Source organism: Zea mays, chromosome 4 (assembly GCF_902167145.1).
Source record: "Zea mays cultivar B73 chromosome 4, Zm-B73-REFERENCE-NAM-5.0, whole genome shotgun sequence".
In the NCBI taxonomy this organism is placed as follows: domain Eukaryota; kingdom Viridiplantae; phylum Streptophyta; class Magnoliopsida; order Poales; family Poaceae; genus Zea; species Zea mays.
The window spans coordinates 220723764-220736473 of NC_050099.1; the positions used below are offsets into that span (position 1 = coordinate 220723764).

At 45.3% G+C, this 12710-nt stretch overlaps 1 long non-coding RNA gene across 1 annotated transcript; it reads right to left on the reverse strand.

Moving 5' to 3' along the window:
* Nucleotides 1-1512: 1512 nt before the first annotated feature.
* On the reverse strand, nt 1513-1866 carry LOC103654630 (uncharacterized). Its single transcript, XR_002750493.1, has 2 exons — nt 1754-1866; nt 1513-1590 (listed from the first exon to the last, which is right to left on the reverse strand). It is a non-coding gene; the product is annotated as an uncharacterized lncRNA (long non-coding RNA).
* Nucleotides 1867-12710: the final 10844 nt, after the last annotated feature.

Consider the following 12710-nt stretch of genomic DNA (forward strand, 5'->3'; position numbering starts at 1 on the left):
TTAAAAACAGACGCCACTTAAGTGACAGTCGAACAGTATTAATTATGCATCATAAATTTTAATATTTTCTTATATATTTTTTATTTAAGTTGAAACTGTTTGACTTCTCGGGAACTAAGAATAAACATGTGCTAACAAAGTAGACAGAAAAGAAAGGGGAAAGAGGAAGTGCATCAGACTTAAAAAAATCACGACTCAATCTAAATAGTAAAACCATTCATGTACACACCTTAGTATTCTTGAACACCATTTATCTTAGATTTAGGTTGGAAAGGGATCCTTCTGGTACAGTCACCTGCATTTTTTTGCCTGGAGAGATAGGGTGTCCACCACTTCTTTCTGGTTCATATATAGCTGAAGGCAACACCCAATGAGGTTGTGGGCCTGTAAAACAGGTTTCCCAAAAGTTTAAGTATATGCTGAAGAAAGCCAGCACAAACCAACCAACTATTGGCTCAAATACAATGATAAAACACTACACTAAAGCTAAGTACACTAAAGTGCATCAGAGTTTAAGTACATGCTAAAGAATTTCTATTTTGGTGAAATTCTGTGTGTATCATGGAATAGTCCCTGAAATCTATATATGACATTGCTTGTATCAATGACACATGGGGGGATGCACCTGTCATTTATAGGTGTAGTATAAAATCCCTTCTTCAATGCAAGTATAAAATCCCTTCTCTCCAACCTTGTAGCTCCTATGCAGAACCACTAAAAGAACGATAAGAAAATTGATTCCGAAAAATGACTCTTCAAGATAAAACCATATCAAACTAACATTTAAGTTTATGGTCCATTGCAATATGTGAGAGCCCCTACCTAACTAACTCTTAAAAGGAAATCAAGGTAAGTCAGAGGTGCAGTAAGAAAATAAATACATTCATCTTCGTTGAGAAGATCATTAGCAGTATCCAGGAGTTCATGTGCTTGTAAATATGATCCACCTAGTTTATGTGAACATAAATCAATCATAGGATCCACTTCTTCAATGCACTGATAGCATAAAAGTTCATTTTCTATACTGCCAGACTTCCCAGACTCCTCATATATAGCCCTATAGAGAAACAGGTAATATATTACTCAAAATCATTAAAAAAACTCACCCTAATTACTCATTCAAAAAGGAACAATAATAAAAATATTCACACAATAAACAACGACATGATGTAATGATCATATATTCTGACAAAACAAGCAGAATTACACAAACCTTGTATTCTTGAAATTTATTATTGTGGCATCTATATTCTTGTCTTGCTCAGAAAATAAAGCACCTTTCATATATGAAGCATATGCCTGAGAAACAATTGCATTTTGGTGAAAAATTTTTAGATTTGTCTTCAAAATAGTTTAAATACTATTAAAAATGCAGTTGATAGAAAGTGAAAGAAAATATACATAAGCTTCTAGAGATGTCCTAGAATCTCCTATTACAGAATATAATTGTGAAAAGTGACGCCCATTTAACTGCTTTCTGAAATCGATCCAACATGTAGATACACTATTTTTGCATTTGTACCAGAAGTTTTCTTCTCCATGGCATGACTCCATGCTCGCTCGGCCATATAAAACACTACATGGAGAAACCTGCTATCACATGTTAAATTGCTTCATGAAGTCCTCTCTAGGTTTAAACAAATTGTAATAGTCCTTGCTCAAAACATCAGACAAGGTTTATATAAGACTGCAAAGAGAATTATGAAGAAAAGCAACATGCTATATAGCATATTATCAGCAGAAGGGACCACACCTCACATCTGTGACTATTGACTCGGTTATATTCCTTTTGTTGTATTTACCTCCGCCATGCAAAAACTTGAGAGACTTGTACAGCCTTCTGAGTCGTGCAGAACAGTATCTCCTGCAGACAGAGAGGCAAAGGCAGACACACCAATGAGGTAATGACAAAGGACCCCCATTCTAACTGATAGCAGAAAGCGATAGAAAACGAAAAAGCATAAACATGCCAAAAGTTTGAAACAAAATTTCAAGATTTCCTGTGGGGTACCGGTACAAATGCATAGAATTGGATCGCATTGTACAACAATTCATAGTGATAATACTTGAACACAATTCGACCTTCAGGTTCGAGACTGAGATCCTCCAGATCGGCATTGGGCACGGGCGGTGGTGTCGATGTTGGCTCCACCCATGGGAACGATCGGCGGCGCGAGGAAGCCGGGCATGAGCGGGGACGCCCGAAGCGCGGTTGGCAAAGGGCGCGGCGTGGGACCCTACCTGCTCAGCTCCGCAACGCACCGTTGGCGCAACACGCGCTGGTGCCACCACGAGGAGGCGGCGCGAGGAGGAGGCACGCGGCGCCGACGGCCTAAGGCGTCGCCATTTCGGGGAGGGAGTCGAGTGCCAGATGACACTCCCATTGCACCTGCAAGTCACAATCTGCAATGCATGGATTTTGATACTATGATATGCACATAAGTAGATGAATACTACTGCAAGTATTGACTTAAAATATCCAGATTTAGTAGATAAATTTGTTTTAGATGACACTTCCATTGCACCTGCAAGAATTTGCAATTCATGGATTTTTATACTATGATCTGCACATAAGCAGATGAGCCAAAGTATGTGTTTTCTGTGCTCGATTTACCAGTTTAATTGCCTCCAGTAGCATCTTCCTGAGCTAGGACATAAAATAGTTCACATGTTTTAAACACGGTAATTGGCACTAAGATATAGTCACCTTCAGAGAGAAATGAGCTTTTCTGTCTCGACGCAATTCAACACGAAATATTTACTTCTAACAAGTAAAATGCTACACAATGCTAGAACTGAGAGCAGGGATATTGGTATCTCACCGATGCCGTTGGTTCCACCAGTGACCATGAATTGCAATCATCCTGTCATCATGAGAAAAGCTCATTTCTTCAGAGAGGGCCATTAGAATCTTCAGAGTGCAATTCATCCTGTCATCATCAGTTTCACTCCTCTGGCTGCTCCTTGAGGTTGAGCTAGATGAGGCATCTGATCTACGTTCTGGAGCTCAGGCACAATTACAGGGCCGACATAAGCATGAATCAACAGCGCACAAGTAAAACAAGGGAACCATTTGTAGGGGTCAGATCTAGACGAAACATGTACCCTAAACGCTGGAATTCGAAGAGGGGAGATATGCAGAATGGAATTCGAATAGGCGAGACATGTCCAATCGACAGAAGAACAATACACAGAGTGATCTAACCAAAACAAACATCGCAACCACCAAAGAGCGGGTGGAGGGAACCGCCGGTAGAAGAAGAGCGGGTGAAGGGTGGCAGATGGATGTATGCGCACGCACCTGACCTGAAGCCTGGCGGGGATGAATCCGCTGTTCTCCCTCTCGTCCTTGAACGAACACACTGGCTCGTTGCAAGACCTCCGTGTTGCGTCGCGCATCCACCATGGGGGGGCTTGAAGGCGCCATGGGCAGAGGTGAAGGCGAGCGAGTCAGGTCAGCGTCGGAGGCGAACCCGCGTGCGTCGAGGCGGGCGGAGCGAGGGATGCGGATTGGGCGACATCGACGAGCGGGTCTCGAGCGGGCGAGGGAGGAGGCGCCGATGACGGGGGCGGGATCCAGATCTGGGGTGATGACACCTCGCCGGACGGCACGAAGGACGACGTTGAGGCGACTGCCACGAGCCACTCCCCCCGAGCTTGGTGACGAACCGGCTATGCAGGTGCAGCCGCCGCACCTGAGGAGTGTGCCAGCAGCGGATGTTTTGCAGATCTAGTGCGGGCATGGCGGGGGCAGGGGGAGCGCGAAAGCTAGTTGAGCGGCGTTGGCGGCGTGGGCTGCGGGGAGAGGGGAACGTCAGGCGGGGGGCGCTCCGGCGGGGGCACGACCTCACAGGCGGGGGCGCGGGCGAGAAGAAACTGGCAGAGGTCGCGGATGGGAGGGCGAGGGCGGGCGGAGGCGTGGTGAAGGCATGCGGGCGTTGCGGGGTGGCTTGCGCGGTTCACTTACCCGACGGCGGGCATCACGGCGCGTCGGGGGAGGGGGTGGGGTGCCTGGCGCGGGCGGGATTACCCGACGGCGAGGGCGACGCGCGCGGGCGTGATTCGCGGGCGGGAGGAAGACGCGCGCGGGGGTCCAAAATCGCGGGCGGGGGCACGGTGGGTGATAGTCGCCTAGAGGGGGGTGAATAGGGCGAAACTGAAATTTATAAATATAAACACAACTACAAGCCGGGTTAGCGTTAGAAATATAAACGAGTCCGCGAGAGAGGGCGCAAAACAAATCCCAAGCGAATAAGCAAGTGAGACACGGAGATTTGTTTTACCGAGGTTCGGTTCTTGCAAACCTACTCCCCGTTGAGGAGGCCACAAAGGCCGGGTCTCTTTCAACCCTTCCCTCTCTCAAACGGTCCCACGGACCGAGTGAGCTTCTCTTCTCTAATCAAAGCCGGGAACAAAACTTCCCCGCAAGGGCCACCACACAATTGGTGCCTCTTGCCTTGATTACAATGGAGTTGTGATCTCAAGAACAAGTGAGAAAGAAAAGAAGCAATCCAAGCGCAAGAGCTCAAATGAACACGGCAAATCACTCTCTCTAGTCACTAGGGTTTTGTGTGGAATTGGAGAGGATTTGATCTCTTTGAATGTGTCTAGAATTGAATGCCTAGAGCTCTTGTAGTAGTTGAGAAGTGGAAAACTTGGATGCAATGAATGGTGGGGTGGTTGGGGTATTTATAGCCCCAACCACCAAAAGTGACCGTTGCTGGCAGCCTCTGTTCGATGGCGCACCGGACAGTCCGGTGCACACCGGACAGTCCGGTGCCTCTGCCACGTCACCATTGCCGTTGGATTCTGACCGTTGAAGCTTCTGACTTGTGGGCCTGCCGAGGTGTCCGGTGCACACCGGACATGCACTGTTTGATGTCCGGTGCACCGGTATGGGCAGCCCTGACGTCTGCGCGCGCTGCGCGCGCATTTAATGCTGCGCAGGGAGCCGTTGGCGCCGCAGAGAGCCGTTGCTCCGCTGGCACACCGGACAGTCCGGTGCACACCGGACAGTCCGGTGAATTATAGCGGAGCGGCTGTCGTGAAAACCCGAGGATGACGAGTTCCGGAGGCCGCGGTTCGTTGGCGCACCGGACATGTCCGGTGCACACCGGACAGTCCGGTGAATTATAGCGCGCCGGCCTCCGCGAATTCCCGAGGGCGAAGGGTTGAAGTCGAAGTCCTCTGGCGAAGGGTAGAAAACGAAGTCTACGGGCGCACCGGACACTGTCCGGTGCACACCGGACAGTCCGGTGCCTCCAGCCAGAGGTGCCCTCGGTTGCCTTATTGCTCCTTTGTTGAATCCAACACTTGGTCTTTTTATTGGCTAGATGTGAACCTTTTGCACCTGTATAACTTATACACTAGAGCAAACTAGTCAGTCCAATATTTGTGTTGGGCAATTCAACCACCAAAATTATTTAGGAACTAGGTGTAAGCCTAATTCCCTTTCAATCTCCCCCTTTTTGGTGATTGATGCCAACACAAACCAAAGCAAATATAGAAGTGCATAATTGAACTAGTTTACATAATGTAAGTGCAAAGGTTACTTGGAATTGAGCCAATATAACTACTTACAAGATATGCAAGGAATGTTTCTTTCTTATATAACATTTTGGACCACGTTTGCACCACATGTTTTGTTTTTGCAAATTCTTTTTGTAAATCCATTTCAAAGATCTTTTGCAAATAGTCAAAGGTACATGAATAAGAGTTTGCAAAGCATTTTCAAGATTTGAAATTGTCTCCCCCTATTTCAAATGCTTTTCCTTTGACTAAACAAAACTCCCCCTAAAAGAGATCCACCTCTTAGTGTTCAAGAGGGTTTTGATATACCATTTTTGAAATACTACTTTCTCCCCCTTTTGAACACAATAGGATACCAAATGATAAAGACTTTTGGAAAGCACTAAGTTTTTGAATTTGGTGGTGGTGGTGCGGTCCTTTTGCTTTGGGCTCATTTCTCCCCCTTTTTGGCATGAATCGCCAAAAACGGAATCATTAGAGCCCTCTTGGTGCTATCTTCCTCTTTGGTCATAAATAAATGGGTTAAGATTATACCAAAGATGAAGTCCGGTCCTTTTGCTTTTGAGCTTTTATTCTCTCCCCCAAGGATAGAGTCCTTTTCTTTGATGCTCATTTCTCCCTAAGGAATAGAGAGTTGCTCGGAGTGATGGCGAAGCAAGAGTTACGGAGTGGAAGCCTTTGTCTTCGCCGAAGACTCCAATTCCCTTTCAATATACCTATGACTTGGTTTGAAATAGACTTGAAAACACATTAGTCATAGCATATAGAAGAGATATGATCAAAGGTATTCAAATGAGCTATGTGAGCAAGCTTAGCAAGAGAAATTTCTAGAATCAAGAATATTGAGCTCATGCCTAAGTCTGGTAAAAGATTGTTCATCAAGTGGCTTGGTAAAGATATCGGCTAATTGATCTTTAGTATTAATGTAAGAAATCTCGATATCCCCCTTTTGTTGGTGATCCCTAAGAAAATGATACCGAATGGCTATGTGCTTAGTGCGGCTATGCTCGACGGGATTGTCGGCCATTTTAATTGCACTCTCATTATCACATATCAAAGGGACTTTGGTTAATTTGTAACCGTAGTCCCGCAGGGTTTGCCTCATCCAAAGCAATTGCGCGCAACAATGTCCTGCGGCAATGTACTCGGCTTCGGCGGTGGAAAGAGCGACCGAATTTTGCTTCTTTGAAGCCCAAGACACCAAGGATCTTCCCAAGAACTGGCAAGTCCCCGATGTGCTCTTCCTATTGATTTTGCACCCCGCCCAATCGGCATCCGAATAACCAAGTAAATCAAATGTGGATCCCCGAGGGTACCAAAGCCCAAACTTAGGGGTATAAGCCAAATATCTCAAGATTCGTTTTACGGCCGTAAGGTGGGATTCCTTAGGGTCGGATTGGAATCTTGCACACATGCAAACGGAAAGCATAATGTCCGGTCGAGATGCACATAAATAAAGCAATGAACCAATCATCGACCGGTATACCTTTTGATCCACGAACTTACCTCCCGTGTCGAGATCGAGATGCCCATTAGTTCCCATGGGTGTCTTGATGGGTTTGGCATCCTTCATCCCAAACTTAGCAAGAATGTCTTGAGTGTACTTCGTTTGGCTAATGAAGGTGCCCTCTTGGAGTTGCTTGACTTGGAATCCTAGAAAATACTTCAACTCCCCCATCATCGACATCTCGAATTTCTGTGTCATGATCCTACTAAACTCTTCACATGTAGACTCGTTAGTAGACCCAAATATAATATCATCAACATAAATTTGGCATACAAACAAGTCATTTTCAAGAGTTTTAGTAAAGAGTGTAGGATCGGCCTTGCCGACTTTGAAGCCATTAGCAATAAGGAAATCTCTAAGGCATTCATACCATGCTCTTGGGGCTTGCTTGAGCCCATAAAGCGCCTTAGAGAGCCTATAGACATGATTAGGATACTCACTGTCTTCAAAGCCGGGAGGTTGCTCAACATAGACCTCTTCCTTGATCGGTCCATTGAGGAAGGCACTTTTCACGTCCATTTGATAGAGCTTAAAGCCATGGTAAGTAGCATAGGCCAATAATATGCGAATTGACTCAAGCCTAGCTACGGGTGCATAGGTTTCACCGAAATCCAAACCTTCGACTTGTGAATACCCTTTGGCTACGAGTCGAGCTTTGTTCCTTGTCACCACACCATGCTCATCTTGCTTGTTGCGGAAGACCCATTTGGTTCCTACAACATTTTGGTTAGGACGTGGAACTAAATGCCAGACCTCATTCCTCGTGAAATTGTTGAGCTCCTCTTGCATCGCCACCACCCAATCCGAATCTTGGAGAGCTTCCTCTACCCTGTGTGGCTCAATAGAGGAAACAAAAGAGTAATGTTCACAAAAATGAGCAACCCGAGATCGAGTAGTTACCCCCTTATGAATGTCGCCGAGGATGGTGTCGACGGGGTGATCTCGTTGGATTGCTTGGTGGACTCTTGGGTGTGGCGGTCTTGGTTCTTCCTCATCCTCCTTTTCTTGATCATTTGTATCTCCCCCTTGATTATTGCTATCATCTTGAGGTGGCTCGTCTTCTTGATTTTGCTCTTCATCATTTTGAGCCTCATCCTCATTTTGAGTTGGTGGAGATGCTTGCATGGAGGAGGATGGTTGATCTTGTGTACTTGGAGGCTCTTCGGATTCCTTAGGACACACATCCCCGATGGACATGTTCCTTAGCGCGATGCATGGAGCCTGTTCTTCACCTATCTCATCAAGATCAACTTGCTCTACTTGAGAGCCGTTAGTTTCATCAAACACAACGTCACAAGAGACTTCAACTAGTCCAGTGGACTTGTTAAAGACCCTATATGCCCTTGTGTTTGAGTCATAACCAAGTAAAAAGCCTTCTACAGTTTTAGGAGCAAATTTAGATTTTCTACCTCTTTTAATAAGAATGAAGCATTTGCTACCAAAAACTCTAAAATATGAAATGTTGGGCTTTTTACCGGTTAGGAGTTCATATGATGTCTTCTTGAGGATTCGGTGAAGATATAACCGGTTGATGGCGTAGCAGGCGGTGTTGACCGCTTCGGCCCAAAACCGGTCCGGTGTCTTGTACTCATCAAGCATGGTTCTTGCCATGTCCAATAGAGTTCGATTCTTCCTCTCCACTACACCATTTTGTTGTGGCGTGTAGGGAGAGGAGAACTCATGCTTGATGCCCTCCTCCTCAAGGAAGCCTTCAATTTGAGAGTTCTTGAACTCCGTCCCGTTGTCGCTTCTTATTTTCTTGATCCTTAAGCCGAACTCGTTTTGAGCTCGTCTCAAGAATCCCTTTAAGGTCTCTTGGGTTTGAGATTTTTCCTGTAAAAAGAATACCCAAGTGAAGCGAGAATAATCATCCACAATAACAAGACAATACTTACTCCCGCCGATGCTTATGTAAGCAATCGGGCCGAATAGATCCATGTGGAGTAGCTCAAGCGGCCTGTCGGTCGTCATGATGTTCTTGTGTGGGTGATGGACTCCAACTTGCTTCCCCGCCTGGCATGCGCTACAAATCCTGTCTTTCTCAAAATGAACATTTGTTAATCCTAAAATGTGCTCTCCCTTTAGAAGCTTGTGAAGATTCTTCATCCCAACATGGGCTAGTCGGCGATGCCAGAGCCAACCCATGTTAGTCTTAGCAATTAAGCATGTGTTGAGTTCAGCTCTATTAAAATCCACTAAGTATAGCTGACCCTCTAACAGACCCTTAAATGCTATTGAATCATCACTTCTTCTAAAGACAGTGACACCTATATCAGTAAAAAGACAGTTGTAGCCCATTTGACATAATTGGGAAACAGAAAGCAAGTTGTAATCTAATGAATCAACAAGAAAAACATTGGAAATGGAATGGTCAGGTGAAATAGCAATTTTACCCAAACCTTTGACCAACCCTTGATTTCCATCCCCGAATGTGATAGCTCGTTGGGGATCTTTGTTTTTCTCATATGAGGAGAACATCCTTTTCTCCCCGGTCATGTGGTTTGTGCACCCGCTGTCGAGTATCCAACTTGAGCCCCCGGATGCATAAACCTACAAAACAAATTTAGTTCTTGACTTTAGGTACCCAAACTGTTTTGGGTCCTTTGGCATTAGATACAAGAACTTTGGGTACCCAAACACAAGTCTTGGAATCCTTGTGTTTGCCCCCAACAAATTTGGCAACTACTTTGCCGGATTTGCTAGTAAGCACATAAGATGCATCAAAAGTTTTAAATGAAATGGCATGATCATTTGATGCATTAGGAATTTTCTTCTTAGGCAACTTAGCATGGGTTGGTTGCCTAGAGCTAGATGTCTCACCCTTATACATATAAGCATGATTAGGGCCAGAGTGAGACTTCCTAGAATGAATCTTTCTAATTTTGCTCTCAGGATAGCCGGCAGGGTACAAAATGTAACCCTCGTTATCCTGAGGCATGGGAGCCTTGCCCTTAACAAAGTTAGATAAGTTCTTTGGAGGAGCATTAAGTTTGACATTGTCTCCCCTTTGGAAGCCAATGCCATCCTTAATGCCAGGGCGTCTCCCATTATAAAGCATGCTACGAGCAAATTTAAATTTCTCATTTTCTAGATTGTGCTCGGCAATTTTAGCATCTAATTTTGCTATATGATCATTTTGTTGTTTAATTAAAGCCATATGATCAAGAATAGCATTAACATCAATATCTCTACATCTAGTGCAAATAGAAACATGCTCAAGATTAGATGTAGAGGGTTTGCAAGATTTAAGTTCTACAACCTTAGCATGCAACATTTCATTCTTAGTTCTAAGGTCGGAAATAGTAGCATTGCAAACATTAAAATCTTTAGCCTTAGCAATTAAATTTTCATTCTCTAATCTAAGGCTAGCAAGAGATGCATTCAATTCATCAATCTTAGCAAGCAAGTCAATGTTATCATCTCTAAGATTGGGAATTGAAACATTACAAACATGTGAATCAACCTTAGCATTTAAAATAGCATTTTCATTTCTAAGGTTGTTAATCATCTCACGGCAAGTGCTTAGCTCACTAGACAATTTTTCACATTTTTCTACTTCTAGAGCATAAGCCTTTTTAACCTTAACATGTTTCTTGTTTTCTTTAATTAGACAATCCTCTTGGGAGTCCAAAAGGTCATCCTTTTCATGAATAGCACTAACTAATTCATTTAACTTTTCTTTTTGAGCTATGTTAAGGTTGGCAAAAAGGGAACGCAAATTATCCTCCTCATCACTAGCATTATCATCACTAGAAGATTCATATTTAGTGGAGGAGTTGGATTTAACCTTCTTCTTTTTGCCGTCCTTTGCCATGAGGCACTTGTGGCCGACGTTGGGGAAGAGGAGTCCCTTGGTGACGGCGATGTTGGCGGCGTCCTCGTCGTCGGAGGAGTCGCTTGAGCTTTCGTCGGAATCCCATTCCCGACAAACATGGGCATCGCCGCCCTTCTTCTTGTAGTACCTTTTCTTCTCCTTTCTTCTCCCCTTCTTGTCGTCGCCTCGGTCACTGTCACTAGATATAGGACATTTAGCAATAAAATGACCGGGCTTACCACACTTGTAGCAAACCTTCTTGGAGCGGGACTTGTAGTCCTTCCCCCTCCTTTGCTTGAGGATTTGGCGGAAGCTCTTGATGACGAGCGCCATTTCCTCATTGTCGAGCTTGGAGGCGTCTATTGGTTGTCTACTTGGTGTAGACTCCTCCTTCTTCTCCTCCGTTGCCTTGAATGCAACGGGTTGGGCTTCGGATGGGTCGCCAAGCTCGTTGATTTTCCTCGAGCCTTCTATCATGCACTCAAAACTTACAAAATGCCCGATAACTTCCTCGGGGGTCATTTTAGTATATCTAGGATTACCACGAATCAATTGAACTTGAGTGGGATTAAGAAAAATGAGAGATCTTAAAATAACATTTACCACTTCGTGGTCATCCCACTTCTTGCTCCCGAGGTTGCGCACTTGGTTCACCAAAGTCTTGAGCCGGTTGTACATGTGTTGTGGCTCCTCCCCTTTTTGAAGCCGGAACCGACCGAGCTCCCCCTCGATCGTTTCCCGCTTGGTGATCTTGGTGAGCTCATCTCCCTCGTGCGCAGTTTTGAGCACATCCCAAATCTCCTTTGCATTTTTCAACCCTTGCACTTTGTTGTATTCTTCCTTGCTTAGAGAGGCAAGGAGTATGGTTGTGGCTTGAGAGTTGAAGTGCTCGATTTGGGCCACCTCATCCTCATCATAGTTTTCATCCCCTACGGATGGTACCTGCGCACCAAACTCAACAACATCCCATATGCTTTTGTGGAGCGAGATTAGATGAAATCGCATTAAATCGCTCCACCTAGCGTAATCTTCACCATCAAAAGTTGGTGGTTTGCCTAGTGGGACGGAAAGTAAAGGCGTATGTTTGGAAATGCGAGAGTAGCGTAGAGGGATCTTACTATACTTCTTGCGCTCTTGGCGCTTAGAAGTGACGGAGGGCGCATCGGAGTCGGAGGTCGATGTTGATGAAGTGTCGGTCTCGTAGTAGACCACCTTCCTCATCCTCTTGTGCTTGTTGCCTTTCCGATGCGGCTTGTGGGAAGAAGATTTTTCCTTCTTCTCTTTGTGGTGAGAAGAAGATTTCTTCTCCTTCCCTTTGTTGGAGGAGCTCTTCTTCTTCTCCCTCCTTTTGGTGCGGGACTCTTCCGATGAAGTGCTCCCGTAGCTTGTAGTGGGCTTTTCGCCGGTCTCCATCTCCTTCTTGGCGTGATCTCCCGACATCACTTCGAGCGGTTAGGCTCTAATGAAGCACCGGGCTCTGATACCAATTGATAGTCGCCTAGAGGGGGGGTGAATAGGGCGAAACTGAAATTTATAAATATAAACACAACTACAAGCCGGGTTAGCGTTAGAAATATAAACGAGTCCGCGAGAGAGGGCGCAAAACAAATCCCAAGCGAATAAGCAAGTGAGACACGGAGATTTGTTTTACCGAGGTTCGGTTCTTGCAAACCTACTCCCCGTTGAGGAGGCCACAAAGGCCGGGTCTCTTTCAACCCTTCCCTCTCTCAAACGGTCCCACGGACCGAGTGAGCTTCTCTTCTCTAATCAAAGCCGGGAACAAAACTTCCCCGCAAGGGCCACCACACAATTGGTGCCTCTTGCCTTGATTACAATGGAGTTGTGATCTCAAGAACAAGT